Source organism: Chrysemys picta, chromosome 23, assembly GCF_011386835.1.
Source record: "Chrysemys picta bellii isolate R12L10 chromosome 23, ASM1138683v2, whole genome shotgun sequence".
NCBI lineage: Eukaryota > Metazoa > Chordata > Testudines > Emydidae > Chrysemys > Chrysemys picta.
This window is the reverse complement of record NC_088813.1, coordinates 4,983,314-4,999,078: the sequence shown is the minus strand read 5'-3', so window position 1 is coordinate 4,999,078 and position 15,765 is coordinate 4,983,314. Positions and strand designations below refer to the sequence as shown.

Below are 15,765 nucleotides of genomic sequence, written 5' to 3'. Positions count from 1 at the left end.
AAAGCACTGAAAGCATCCATCCAGCTTTTCTGAGTGCAATTGTTTCTCTGAAGAACTCAACCCGGTAAGAGGATGTAGGATAACCCCACTTCACTTCCTAGCCTGCATCATGACTTTGGATTTTGATTGCAGGCCTTTAGAGCAGAAAGATTTCTGAAAAGGCAAACATGTTGTACAAAAACTAGCAGAACTTTTGTAAATGGAGACTGTAGCAAGAGAGTTTATGTTGTTGTAACTCTTCTTTTTAACACAACAACCTTGTGGTTTTGTTGAATATCAATTTTAGTAACACTTAGCTCTAACATAGCGCTATTTCTCCTTAAACATCAAAAGCATTTCTAAAAGAAGGTAAGCATCATTTTACAGATGTGAAAAATAAGGCACAGAGAAAAAGTGAAGTCTCTTGCCCAAATCACACAGCTGGTCAGCAGCAGAGCCAGGAGAGGTCCCCTGACTCCCACTCCAGTGCCCTGCCTCCTGGAAATTGTGTCTTTATACTTTAAAGCAGGATTATTAGTGGGAGATTTTAGATATTTCCCTGCACTATTGGAAAGCCAAACACTGTGCTAGTGCAGTTACCAGGAAGTGATATTGCCTAAACAAACATGAAACTGGCCAGTCTGATTTCGCTGGCCAAGTTCAGCGATGTGCACGATGTACACAGAGCAAATGGCAAATTTTAATATGCTCTTTTTAATCAATCATCATTTATCATCAAAGGGGCCATTACAAACAAGTAAGGGGCACTTATCTCAGCAGTCTTCCTTGACATGACAGAGTGCATGCTGAGCAATGATAGCCCACCTCGTGTAGTGTTACAAAGTATAAGGGCAATGGTAGAACATCAGGTGGTCCTACAGAACTGGAATGTGTTAGAGCAACAGTATAGTTTTTTTAGTGTAAATCCTTGGGGGCAGGGATTATCTTGAAAGCACCAATTACACTGCCAGCACTTCATAAATAATACAGTAGGATGAAATGGAATTTTGGAAGAGAATTAGACCAATATTTCCAAACAGTGGGTCGCAGGCGCAGTGTGGAGGGAAGGCCTGGGCAGAGGAGTGGCTGGAGAGCGAGCCCCTCCCACAGTGATGGCTCCCATCCTGTGAGGAAGGGCCCAGCTCCAAGCATTGTGACCCGGCACACCGAGTGACCCTCTGTCATGTTAGTGAGTGGCTGAGCCAAACCTGAGAGGTTTGCACTCTGCCCACCAGGCTGCAGTGCCACTCACTCAAACTTGGTCTGACCACTCCAACTCATCATGACAGAAGGGTGGCTAGGCCAAATCTGACTGGTGCTGCAACCCCACGTACCAAATTGCAACATGTGGGGTGGGGAGCCAGGCCCACTGCCGCAGAACAGGGGCTGCTGCTGTCGGGTGAGTGCAGGGCTCGGCTCTCCTACCACCCAGGGCTCCCCTGTCAAATCAAGTCAGAATTAGGGTTGTGATGCCAGGGTGGACGGTGCTGCCATAGGTGGTTGTTGCCCCCTGGGTAGGGTGAAGAAGAGGCAGTGGCAGAGGAGAAGGATGATGTCCTATAATGTTAATCCTCCATGAATTTGGACCCCGGGTAGCTCGCAAAAAGAGACTAAATGCAGTTGGTGGGTCGCCTTAATAAAATGATTGGGAACCAGTGAATTGGACCACCATGTGCATTTGCTTGTCGTTGCTGCCATCACCTGCGTTATACTCAACCCCCACCATCGTATCCAAGGTTCAAGAGCAATTTTATAATATTTTATATAAATATGCATTTTCAAACACAGACACCTCCCTCTGGTGATGTAAAGTTATATGCTAGTAAGTTGATTTATTACAGCGTCACCCACGAGCACAGTGGTTCTAACTTCTGTGCTGGTGACCACTTTCACATAGCAAGCCTCTGCATGTGACCCCCCCATAAATTAAAAACACTTTTTTGTATATTTAACACCATTATAAATGCTGGAGGCAAAGCGAGGTTTGGGGTGGAGGCTGACAGCTTGTGACCTCCCTGTGTAATAACCTTGCAACTCCCTGAGGGGTCCCGACCCCGTTTGAGAACCGCTGGCCTAGCAACATTGCAGTTGAGGTGGATATCACTTTTTATAAGTCTCTCTGGTTCAGATGATGCAAGTACATCAAAATGCAAATGATTCATCCTTCTAAAAAGGTTATTTAAGGTGAGGGATGTTGTTTCTATACCTCCAGTAGAAAATAGGTGAAATATCAAATGTAATACTTCTAGATAGTAAGTGTTTAACTATATACTGTGTTAACACATCACTCATTTCTAGAAACCTTTTAAGATGTGTGGTACCCTCTTTTATATAAGTCCTGTTTTATTGTCTCTGAAAAGCAGGCCAAATTCATTATGTCTAGTATTACCAATATGGTATTATTGTAAAGTAAAGAATACAATACACATCAGCATTTGCATACCCCACTTTTTTTAAAGAAAAGTTTCTGTCCCTAACAGCACACACAGTGCTTCCACCTCCTCCACATACACAGCCACTAGTCAGAGAAAGGATTTGCACAAGCAGCTCTGGCAAGACACTCTAGCTGCCATCATCTGGAAGAGAAATTGTGATGATCTTCAGCCTATTTTAATTAGCATTGGCTTATAGGGCTTCTGTCCTCCAGGCCAGGAGCATACAAACTTTGCCAGACAAAGAACCATATGACAACTCGGCGGGAGCCCAGGAAATTCACCCACTTTGTTTGAAAGTTGAGGGAAACGCTCACATCAGTGCTTACATTTGATCTAAGAAGGGGTATTCTATGCTGTAAACCACAGTCGTCATAATCTCCAAACTATCCCTTTGCCCTGAAAAGGAGGGCAGCAATAGGTCATGGAATTTCATTTGGCATCCTGCTGGGTGCCCGTTCTAGGTGAGTACAAGCTTACTGGGATTTAGATAGGAGCGCAGTAGCTACCATGCCCAGAAGAACATAAATGTTTGAAAAGTCTTGAATTAGATGCTGTAAGTTTCCTTGACAGAAATCAGAGTTTTTATTTATTTGGTTTTCCTCATTAATTGCATTAGATGAAAGACCGAGCTGCAGCAGTATTAGAAATAGCATGCTGCATAATGTTCACAGATGAGACAAATGCAGAACTTGAACTCCATAATCAGCAGAAGCAGGGCCTGAAGTTTTAATAAGCGTGGAACGACTGATTCAGCCGCAGTTCTAGAGACCCTGTTGTACTACTACTGATGCTGTGTCTTCACTCAATAGTCCAGAGCGGCGAGGGATAAAAACCTGAGTCAGTCTCTGAGGTGGGAAGTTGGTGGTTACGCAGGCAGCAGCACATTCTCAGCCAAGCTGTGGCTGCAAAAAAAAACAAAAACAGACTTGTTCAGCTTCCCAGCCAGAGAAAGTATTCAATAACGATACAATGCAAACAAAATCGACCTCTTAGGAGACTAACTAGGGAGCCTCTTATTTCTATGTTAGCAAGACACATCCAACCCAGATCAGTGGTGACCAGAAGTCATCATGACTGACAGCTATTCATTGGCCAACATGGAACAGTTCTGGTGGGTCACAGTCTTAGTTGACAGGCCTTCACTTTACAGCACAAGTGACACCGTTGTTGGCTGTCTGAGCAGAGATAAAGGAAGCAGCAGCCCAGACCATGGAGACTATAAGCACTAAAATCATAGATGTTTAAAAAAAACTGTTTAACTTTGGAGCACACTTCCTATTAAAAATATTTCTTTTCAGGTAGGCTTTTAATTCTGGAGCTAATGACTTTAAACTTTCTCAGTATAAGGGAAATGGCAAAAAAAAAACCCAATTTGCTCAAGTCTCATTCTTCTGAAATTAAACTATCTCTATGCAGCTTTTCTTTCATAGGAAAACCTACTTTCCTTTAAAGACCAACAGATTATTATATGAGAGGAAAATTCTATTCTCAGCACATGTTGCAGCAATATAGAAAGAATCAAATACTTAAGTAACCTTAGCATTTATTCTTCAATTGCTGGCTGCTGACCTACCAGGAAATATATGCATAGCTGAAGTATGGAAGAAAACTTTCTACAAAGATAAATTTACTGAATTGTGATAATGATTTCACTTTCCCAGCTTCCTGGAATGAGTCAGATTCCAACCAAGGAGAGCAATATCTCAGGGGAAGCAGAGGAGAAGGGGAAGAAGTGGAACTGTTCACACACGATGATGCCTTTGTAAAATGAGAGTTGAGATTATATATAGACAAACGCTTATACAGAGGACAGCAGAGCATGGTTATAACAACTCTGAAAGTGTTTAAAAGTTAAGCTAATTTAACCAAACAGACATGATGAAAATTATACTCCAGGATTTCCTTTCTGTTTGAGCCATGAAAAGTTATATCCAACAACAAACAAGCACTTTAGCTAAATGAGCATCTCTGGAGCTCCTCTTTCCTGGCTAGAAGTTTGGATGTAGGAGAAATCATCCCTGACACTCTTCCAAACTGCATGCGATGCAAGGGCAAGAATATTGCATTCACTTTGCTATAACAAAGCCCTGTCCCCAAACCTGCACATACCCCAGCTCAAGTACAGTGCATGCATGATTTGGCCCACTTGAGGACAGCATACATGTCTCAGCCATGTACCCTAGCACAAAGCAACATACTCTTTGCTGCAAGGGGGATCGACCCAAGAGTAAGACTCAACTGTGAAGAACAAGCTCTCACTGCAAACTCAAATGAAGGTGCTAAATCAGCATATCTAAATTGGGTCTATCAGCCTCAAAGTTTTCTTTCTGGTTTAGCTCTAGCCACTAGAGGGTGAAACTGCCACAAGATACTCTATCCTCTTCATTTACATATCTGCTGAAAGTGATCAAAATTTACAAGCCTTCCAGTCATACAAGAGAACAAGTTCTCAGACTAGTCAAAATCTGAAACAGTGCTGAATGCTTCCAGGTTGACTCCATGAGAAGTCTTTTCTCAGTATTACATATTACAGAATGATGCTCCATGGATTAAGAGGAATTAAAAGCCCTTAACACCTTGAATGCTGGTGCACAGCCATGAAGCTCATCAAATCTGTCAAGAATTCCCCCAAAGAACAAACCTATACATAAAATGCAAATATTCCTGAACTCAGGATCTGTGGGTCAATACAGTCCAAAGGGCATCATGTTCCTCCCATTGGAAAAGGGTACACTGTGTCAGTCCCCAGATTACTCGGGCTGCATGAATGGGTTTCAGAAGGGCCTTCTCAACCAGAAGCCTGGTGAGCCTGATATGTGGTTAAGGATGGGGCTAGTCAGGGAAAGGGGATGGGGAGAGAAACGTTTTCAGTATCAGGAGGAGGAGTTCAGAATTCTTGGTGTGGTAGTCAGTCTCCCACTGTAGCCAGTCTTCATACATCATACAAACTCAGCAGGGTTGGGCATGGATGAAAAACCAAGTAAAACCAAGAGTATTGCAGGAAGCAGAGTTAGTGATTCAGAACACGTCACACATTCCTAACACCAGAGTCAGAACTGAGCCAGCGCATCAATATGATGTTAGGAGGACCTAAAGTAAGAAGGTGATTATCTTCCACAGGCCACAAAAACCCAGGCAGATTAGTGATTGTTAGGGATCCCTTCTTTATCTCTAGTAATTACATTCGATCTCAATTCACCAGGCAGTTTCAATTAGCCAGGGTTTTCTAAATGGTCTGTAATGAAATGCTACAAGCTGTTAAACAGCTGCCACCTTTCACCCTATAGGAAAGTGAGGTGTGTGTGGGGCTAAAACACTTACAAAAGGGAAACACTTAACATGAAATGGGATTCTTATGAAGCGTGTTTTATTTCCTCCATTAGAGTTCAATTTTAATGGTAATTTTAAATAACTGTCTATAAACAAATGTAAAAAAACACTGTTTATGGAACATTAATGTAGCGTAGTTAAATATTCAGAAGTCAGAAAACATGAACGTTAAAAGCTTGATCAAATAACCTTAAATCTACCCCATGCATGAAAGAGTTATGTGCATGCACTACGAACGTCTACATTTACTTACGTAATGTATATTATTTGAAAGATACACAAATTATTTCTAGGCTTGGCTATGTATTTAGCTAAAAGAAGATGTGATTAGGTACTCTGGATGATTAAAAGTGAAAGCATTTTAAAAACCTGGTTTAATTCTAACTATTCATGTTTCATTTACTTTTTATATTTATCTCAGCTTGGAGAATGGAAATCAGTCAATTCAGTTTCACTTTTGTTTATCCTGGTTTTAAAACTGGAGTTGTTCTTTAAATTGTGGGAACTTAAATACTGATCTTAGATTAAAAAAAACAAACAAACACAACCCTGACTTTATAAACATTAAAATAGCAACCAAGCTAAAGTCGATAGTGGCCAAGTTGAATTTTACTGTGTCCCAAATTCAGAGAAGTAAAGTTGGTGCAATTTACATCCTTTTTTCAGCCCACAACAGACCTCACAACTTAGCAAAAAACAAAAAAACAGAACAAAAAGAAGTGTACTCCACACACAATATGCCGTTTTCAAGTTCTCCTACTACGTCAAATCAAACACACATACTCACAAGCAACAGCTCTCTTGCTCATTTGACAACTACGTCTCTGCCAAGTTTCACTCTGAACTTCAGTTCCTCATATTTTTGACATAGCCCTGTTTTTTTTAAAGTATAAACTAGAGTTTGTTTTCAAAAAGGTAGAGGAAAGTGAACATTCTTATCCCCTTCTCTCAAAAATAACCGATGAGGCTGTTCCAGCGCACATACACAAAACCACACACCACTACACAAACGCCTTTGGGTAGAAGACTCAAAGATTTTGGAAATTTATGAGCAGGGACAATAGGGGAGATGATAATGGGGACTGTTTTCTACCTTAACTACATCCAAGAAACATAAAACCTACTCACTGTAGACAAGAAGGAAGCTTGCTAAGGTGACTGAGAATCTAAGCCTCAATTAGGAAAAAAATCCCCCACTGATTTTAGCCCTAATGCTTGTGAAGACCTTCTAAATATGAATTGAGCGTAAATTGATTCCTCAGTCTACAGCTCCAGTGGCTCTGCTGCTGTGGCTCATAGCTTTGCAAAACACCAGCAAAGTGAAAAAAACACCACTGCTCTGGTCAACGTTTCCTTTTTGTATTCACAAAAAGAAGAGGAGTACTTGTGGCACCTTAGAGACTAACAAAGTTATTAGAGCATAAGCTTTCGTGGACTACAGCCCACTTCTTCGGATGCATCTGAAGAAGTGGGCTGTAGCCCACGAAAACTTATGCTCTAATAAATTTGTTAGTCTCTAAGGTGCCACAAGTACTCCTCTTCTTTTTGCGGATACAGACTAACACGGCTGCTACTCTGAAACCTGTCTTTTTGTATTCAGACCCTTGTGGGCATCAGTGAAACAGATTCCTGAAAGAAATCTACTTGAGAATTATCAATAGCAAGAAAGCTAGGTTCTGAAGTTATTCATACGAGGAAAGGACCCAAACCACAGAGGCTGAGGGGAAGGGCATTATTAGTAGAGGCCTCTCCACTCCCAGAGGTCAGGAAGCTCTAGGCTGCTAGGCTGGAGGAGGGGGGAAAGAGGCTAGAGGCTGCAAAACAGCCAGGAGAAAGCTCTTTTTCCCTTGTGGAGGCTAATATGAAATATGATGAAGCCCCAAACTGGTTCCCGGAAGAGCCACCAGTAAAATTCTCAGCCCCAAAGTGTTTTTCTCTGGATCCTGATAACCCAAACCTTCTATTTTACATCTACTACTAGCTATTAGGTTTAGTCTTCCCACTAGGATGTGTCTGGAAAATTTTCAAACCTTGATGGCTTTAATGGCTATCACCAATCCTTGCAGTAATAAATAAAAATCTAAAGGAATATTGGCTTTCCAAGAACCATGGCATATGAAATCCATTTTTAAAAAAAGATTAGTAGCATCACACTTCATATGAACATTTTGGGGACATTAAAACCAAGATGAGAATCAGACAAAAATAGTAGACTGAAGAACTTCTATTTTAATTGGATACGTTGTTTATGCCTGGCTACAAGTCTATTTCCTCGATAAATTCAAATTACCTCCAAGTTATCCTGTTTTCCAGTCAATAAACTAAATATTTTTCCTAAATGCCATAACTTGAATTTAAATTAGAAAAACAGCACAAATTACTTTGCTGTACACATGGTTTAATGCTTCACTTCAGGAAAAGTACAATTCCTAAAAAACATTTGCTTTATGGATTTTTCTGGCAAACTGCCTCTAAAACAAAATAATATGTTTCTAAGATACACAGAAAAGGTATTATTTTCAGCACATTTGTTTCTTACAGAGAGGTTAACTTCTGATTGCATTTTACTGTCTAGTGCACTATAAGCTTACCCTTTTCACTGCAGGTTAATCTTTAACAGGCATTTATATTTAAATACCGTCATTTCTATATGTTTAGTCTGGTGCAGAGAAAATGTATTCTCTTCACACGTCTTTAACACGTAGTCTTTTCAGTGACTTCAACTAGCCTATTTTGGGGTCTACAGAGACATAACATACATTGGCTGGAACTTTATCTTCAACTCGCTATTTTAATTGGCATAAAACTTGTTTAATTTTGAACAAACTGTTAAAACTGATAGCTTATTAAGCTGCTAGCACGATAAAACTTAGGAATTCTTGTGGTCTGAAACTTGTTCAAAGAAGAACGTAGTTAAAATTATCATATTATGTTAGTCTGGAATATAAATTTGCAGTGGCACCATAACCACAATAGTAACTACTTGGGAGCAGGATGGGGAGGAGAATTGGGAGGGTTTTTTTTTTTTTTTTTTTTTTTTTTTTAAAGGAATGGTCACAGTATAGCCTAGTAAACATTGCAACAATTATCATGGGATAAAAAGAGGGACAAGGTGGGTGACATAATTTTTATTGGACCATCTTCTGTTGGCCTGAAGAAGAGCTTATAGCTCAAAAGCTTGTCTCTTTCACCAACAGGAGATGGTCCAACAGAAGATATTGCCTCACCAACATTGTCTCTCCAAAACCCTGGGACCAACACGGCTACAACAACACTGCAAACATGGATTAAAAAGTGAGTCTAACAGACTTTCACAGTAATGATCTGTAAGTAATGTGAGTTAGGAGTCTATTATATATTCATTTCTCATATAACACCACTCTTGGTAAATAGCTGTTTCTATAATAAAAGTACTATCATCACAGAACTGGTCTTGTAATAGAAACACCATTATTACAGACGCAGTATTAGAATGAATTAGGTAGTATTAAAGAGTCTGTGTAGAACAAACACTGCTTTTTGAGCTGATCTCTAGTCTGCCTAATGGACAGATAAATGTGCTAATTAAGTGCACTAGAAGAGGCTGCCCCACCGCAAGACTGACAACAGAAACTACAGAACAACTGGAGGCCAGCAGAGAGAGAGAAACTGTGTAAAAACCAGGGAGATTGTGAGATCTTTATAAGACTACATATATAGACCCATGAAAGTTTGCAATGAGTCATTTCAGATCTCAGTAACTTAAAGCAACACAGGCTGACAGCCCTGTATAAAAAGTGCAAGGAAAACCACAAAAAATGTGATAATACAAGTCATTAGTGCAGAAGCTTTTAAAAAAGGATACAGGGCATAACATTTCTCTCTTCGGGGCAACTGAATAACTGAAATTATGAAAATTGTCAATGTACTTTAAAAAGAGATAAACAAGTTAAAAAACGCAACATCATCTATTTCCATCTCATTATTCATTTTCCCTTTGCAGGTTTAGTAAGCTCTGATGCTCTATAAGCTAAGTGACAATTTATGACAATATCTGGACCAACTTCAATAGCCTTGACAACACCACATTAAACTAAAAATACTTTTTTTTTACTGGCTGATGTTTGTAGCTCCATACATGCACCAATGCATACACCGAAGTTTGCAGAGATCAGACCTGAACCAGGGCAGAGAAAAGTGAATGCACCAAGAAACCATCGCTCTCCCTCATCACGAAAACCTGACTGGTGCAACTTTACATATCAGGAGGGAGCCAGTCTGTCCAGAGATAGTTTCACATACAGCGGTGCAGAGGTCGGGCCCATGAGGAGTGGGCAAGGGGAGAAAGTCATCTTTCTATCATAGCTAGGACGGGAGGGGACAGGTTGCAGGATAGAGGGGAAGCTCTGGGGATCCTGGCAGCACTTAAGAGGTCGGAGCCTTAAGGTGGCCAGGAAAAGGAGAGAGGCCTAAGGAAATCTTAGCTGCACCAGAGGAAGGGTGGGAGTTGGGAAAGCAGCACCTAAGCTCAAGGGCAAGAGAAGGGACCCCTACACGGGGGGAAACAGAGCACCGGGGGGGGGGGGGGGGAGAAAAGAATCTTCAGGCTGCACGGGGGGCGGGGAGGGCAGGAGCTCCCTGGACTGCACGGGGGACAGGGGCTAGCTACCCTGAAATGCACTGGGGATGGAGGGGCAGGAGCCCCTGGCTGCAGGGGGGCAGTGGGGGCTGGGCGCCCCAGGCTGCAGGGGAAGGGGCTCGGGGGGCAGTGGGGGCTGGGTGCCCCAGGCTGCAGGGGGCATTGGGGGCTGGGCGCTGCGGGGGCGGGGGCCCAGCGTGCATGGGGGAGGGGTATGCGGGCCCCACCCCTTACCTGTCGCGTTCGGGGGCCTCCGCGCGGCGCTGGGGGGAGGGGGCGGTGCCGCCACTGCAACGGCCACGCGCCTGTGAACAGCAGAGAGACTGACACGGGCCGGGACACGCCCCCTGGCGCCGGGGACACGCCCCTTAGCCAAGGACACGCCCCTGTTGTCGGGGCCCCGCTCCCTCCCCGCGGGCTCCGCCCCCTCGGCTGGGAGCTCCGCCCCCGGCGCTCCCCCAGCTGGCTGTGAGGGAGGCCAGGTCCGCTGGTGGGGGCTCAGGGTGCCCAGTCTCCCATGGGTGGGGGGTTCTGCTGCGCTGCACCCTCCTGGGCACCGTGGCCCCCTGAGCCGGGGTCAGAGCGACTCCGCTGAGCACTGGGGCTGCAGTTCAGTCTGGCCCTATTGGCTGGGGGTGCGCCCTGCACCACTGTGCCCCCACCGAGCACCCGCTAGGCCTGGGGAGGTGCTGCCTCCCCAGCCCTTAGGGTACCTAGGCCAGGCTGTTTAACAGCTGGGAACCCTGTAGAGGGTTGCCAACTGTCTAATTATGCAAACCCAAAGACCCTTGCCCCACCCCTTCTCTGAGGCCTGGCCCGCCCCTTTTCCAAGGCCCCATCCCTGCTCACTCCATCCCCCCTCCCTCTATCGCTTGCTCTCCCCCACCCTCACTCACTTTAACCGGGCTGGGGCAGGGGGGCAGGCTCTGGGAGAGAGTTTGGATGCAGGAGGGGGTGAGGAGTTGGGCTCTGGGAGGGAGTTTGGGTGGGGGCTCTAGGCTGGGGAGGGGGTTCGGGCTCCGGGAGGGAGTTTGGGTGTGGGATCTAGGCTGGGGAGGGGGTTCGGGCTCCGGGAGGGAGTTTGGGCTCTAGGCTGGGGAGGGGGTTCGGGCTCTAGGCTGGGGAGGGGGTTCAGGCTCTGGGAGGGAGTTTGGGTGCTGCAGTTTTGTAGCACCTGAGCATCGCTTTCTATGGCATGGCCTGAAAGTGTTTCTGCTACGATAGTTTTTGCTGCGCAGTATTTTATTAATTTGATGACCGTTCAGATAACACCATAGAACATTACATTTGCCACTGCAGAAATACTTGCTCAAAATGCACTCCAGAGTAAATGATCTATATTAGCAGGACCAGAGGAAGGAGCAGAGCCTGTGGTTCAGATGGCTTGTGTACTGGCTAAACAAGCACATTTCTCCTCCAGTACCTTACACAACAATTAGCTCTAGCTGGCTGAAGCCCAGAGGTTCTCAAACTTTTTCTTAGCGCGAACCACATCTTAACGCAGGGATTTACTTGTATGGTTCGCAATTACATAGGCCGCCTCTGTTCCTATTAATGATTAAATCACTGGGGTAGCTTGCTTAGATAGAAAAGTAAGATGGGGAAATAATAATGTATTCCTAGGAAAGCTCTATGAAATCTGCTGCACAACATGCAGTTTTAAAATGCTAATAACTTTCTTAATTGAGCCCAGCTGTTTGTCTGAAGCACTGGTCAAAACATTGATCCTCCGTGAGGACTCTCTCAATTCCAAGTTTAAAACTTCAGCCATTTTTACAGCCTTGTTTATAAAAATTTGATTAATTATTTTACTTGAGGACAAATGTTTTATTCAATGTTCTATTTATGTGCAGTCTCGGAGCACATCCCCTTTTGACATGGTGTGCCACTGCAATCTCCTGCCTCAGTTTCCCTGTAGGTTCTAGGAAATAATCCAGTTACACCCCTAAGTCATTAAATACAGTACTCCACCTCTCTTTGTGTCTAATTTATTACCCAGGGAGTTCAGGGCCCCACAGCTCTCCTTTCTGGGACTATATCCTTTAAGTCATAGCCTCCCCAGCCTGCAAACTCTCCCCTATAGTTCAGGGTTTCCACAGCCCTCCTCTAGGACGGTGTCCTGGCCAAGTCCGCTCAGCAGTCTCTCCCTGGGTTGGGCTTGGAGCCTCCTTTTTGTTTCACCTGCTCAGTCATCTCACCACGCCCTTGACCCTTCCCAGGTGGGTCTAATTACCCCCGACACTTGTCTGGTTGGCAGGGAGAGAGGGGAGCCTTGTCCCACCCACTGTGCAAGGTTCCTGCTTCTGGGCCCTTAAAGAAACAATGGTCTTGTTTTTCCTACTCCTTCCCCCTCCCAAACACTGACTGTTCCCTGGGACCATCTTCCTCTTACCCAATGTCCATTTTGATTATTCCTTAGGCCTTAGTTCACCTTCCACAGGAAGCTGGAATGGGGTAACTGGTCTGCCAGACTGCCTTCTCCAGCTATTAAGAGCCAGCATCCTATTACATTTATTGAAATCAAATGTGGTTGAAGGGATTTTACTCAAACTTTATTATTATTTGTTTATTTATATTGTGGAAGTAAACACCATGAGCTAGGTGCTGTCCAAACAAATAAGAAGATACTGTCTCTGCCCTCAAAGCTTGCACTCTGAGAATCAAACATAGAAATGGAAACAGCTCATATACAAGGAGAGCAGTTAGAGAATGATTGACACATGTATTGTTAGTTCCACTATTTTAGGTGTGTTTGTATACACAAACCATCCAGTTTCTCATCAGCATTGTATCAGAATGGCGTCTTGATGAGGTAAGAGATTAGTGGTCTGGCATATGGTAATGAGGAACGAAGTTCCAACAAATTCACCTTTGGTGGAAACATGGAAAACATCAAAACTACAGAATATTTGAAAAAGTTATAGGCATGGGTTATGGTATGGGCATGTGAAAACAGAAGAGTTGTCATGGAAACCATTTTTCAACCATAAGTGTGTGTGTGTATATGAATGTGTTGAAATTCAGGTCAGCACAAGGGCTACACAGCAGTTCAGTGATATATGAGCCCTCAAAATATGAGTTTCACCCAAAATACATATGTGCAAGCAGACAGAACTAAGGTTCTGCTATCAAACTGGATAATAATAATAATAATAATGAATAATCATCCCTACCTCTTACCACTTTTCATCAGTAGATCATCAGCACTTTACAGAGGAAGTCAGTGTCTTTATCACTATTTATCTTTGCGCTCCCTGATTTTTAAGTGCTTACGGCTCATTTGTGCAGCTGACTCCAGGTAGGCAGACCACTACAGTACACACTCACGGAGCTCCAGTGGCCTCAAAGCTCACGGAACTCCTTTGCTGTGCCTTTGAAGGATGAAGGACTGAATCAGTCCTACTGCGATTCCAACTGGTGGTTCTATGAATTGCAGCATAAGTAGTTGAAACTCATTGATTAGGACACTAGCCAGCTCTTCCAACAAGTAACCCATGCTCTATAGGTACAACATTAGTCTGACAAAGTGGGTATTCATCCACGAAAACGTATGCTCCAATACATCTGTTAGTCTATAAGGTGCCACGGGACTCTTTGTTGCTTTTTACAGATACAGACTAACATGGCTACCCCTCTGATACTTAACATTAGTTATAGCACTCTGAAGCCATGGATTCATGTGTTTACTGTGTGCACCTCTGGGCAAATCTATATTTTCTCTGCAGTTTGTGGTGTGCACCAAGATCACATATAATCCATGCTTTCAAAAAAATTAATAACATGATCATTACCCTAAAATATTTCAGTCTTTAGCCTCAGATTGTTCTTGTTTGACAAAGAAGATGTGTGAAACCCTGGCCCTCATTGAAGTCAATGGGCGTTGTGCAATTGACTTCAATGGGGCCAGGATTTCACCTGGTATCTTTTTTCCCCTTGCCATATGTCATAGAATCATAGAATATCAGGGTTGGAAGGGACCTCAGGAGGTCATTTAGTCCAACCCCCTGCTCAAAGCAGGACCAATCCCCAGACAGATTTTTGCCCTTGACCCTAATCTCAGTCATTCTAGAGTGTGCCATTTAGTTGTTTAGCTACTGTAGGTTACATGGCAGAGTGTAGAGCCAGGGAAGTGTAGGGATATGTAATTTCCTTAAGGCCATATCACTTAAGTTGACTTTGCCTGATGGAGATGTTCTCTAAGGCCCAGAGCCTCAGGGAGCTAACTCTGATGGAGTTAGACACCTAACTGCCTTTGAGGATGTGGGCCTAATAGTGAAGAATGAACTTCAGCTAAAAATGGAAGCCTTCCCCAGCCCTACCATAATGGATGAGGACAGCAAGTCTAGTGGATTGAGCAAGGTACTAGGAGCCTTCTGAATTCTAGTCCCAGCTCCACAGGTTTGGAGAATTCACGTAATCTCTGTGTTTTACCCTCATTGGGCCCTGACTCTCTTCTCATTCACACTGGGGAAAATCAGTAATGACTCCACTGAAATGAATGGAGATCCACTGGTAAGTGGGAGAAGAATCGGGCTGATATCGATACAATAAACATCATAATATCCTACCTCCCAGGGGTATTGTGAGGTTGAGCCAGTTAAAATCTGTTAAGTGCTGTATGACTGCTTGAGATGATGATGATGTGTCCACCTTCCTTCACACTGGATGTTTTCAAAGCCTCTCTGAGGTATGTTTTCCTTGAATCTTCTTAACTAGCATGTTATTTTTCATGAAAACAAGTTTCCTATACTTTTAGCATAGATGGTAGGTAATTGCTGTTTAACATTGTAACCGCAGAAAGAAGTATCACACATCTTTTTAACAACTGGCATATTTCTGGATGGTAATCTTACAACTATGAAACCACAAATGTATTAAAAGGTATGGTTTGCGAGTCATGTACCTTTTAACAATAAGATATAGATGCCAAAAATATTGTGGCATTATTTGATAAGGTATAAACATTTGCTTTCATTTCACTTACAGATGTTGTATGGTACTGGGAACAAAAATGTCTTTGCTATTAAAAAGGCACTGTCAGATCCAAGGTGCGTGAATTCCCCCTTTAATGAGCTCTGTAACCTACAATATTTCACACACGAAGGGAAATTAGGTCATTTGAGTCATTAATCTGATAGCTTGTCTTTCTAATCTCAGGGGAGCGGCTGCTTTCCTGCAGCACCATAGCTATGCTGGCGTAACCCTCCAGTGTAGATACAGACCACAATGACAGAAGTGGCGTTTCTATCACTGTAGGAACACCGCCACCCTGTGCGACTAGAGCTAGGTCAATTCTTCTACATCGGGGGTCAGCTTGGCAGGGTGTGTATTTTCACACCCCTGAGCACCATATCTATGTCAAGCTAAATTTTAAGTTTTGGACCAGGGCTCAGACTAAACTTT

General features: G+C 43.4%; 1 long non-coding RNA gene across 1 annotated transcript; it reads right to left on the bottom strand.

Annotated features, from left to right (window-relative positions):
• Nucleotides 1–674: 674 nt before the first annotated feature.
• On the bottom strand, nt 675–11,102 carry LOC135977228 (uncharacterized). Its single transcript, XR_010594604.1, has 2 exons — nt 10,597–11,102; nt 675–3,316 (listed from the first exon to the last, which is right to left on the bottom strand). It is a non-coding gene; the product is annotated as an uncharacterized LOC135977228 (long non-coding RNA).
• Between the last annotated feature and the right edge of the window lie 4,663 nt (nt 11,103–15,765).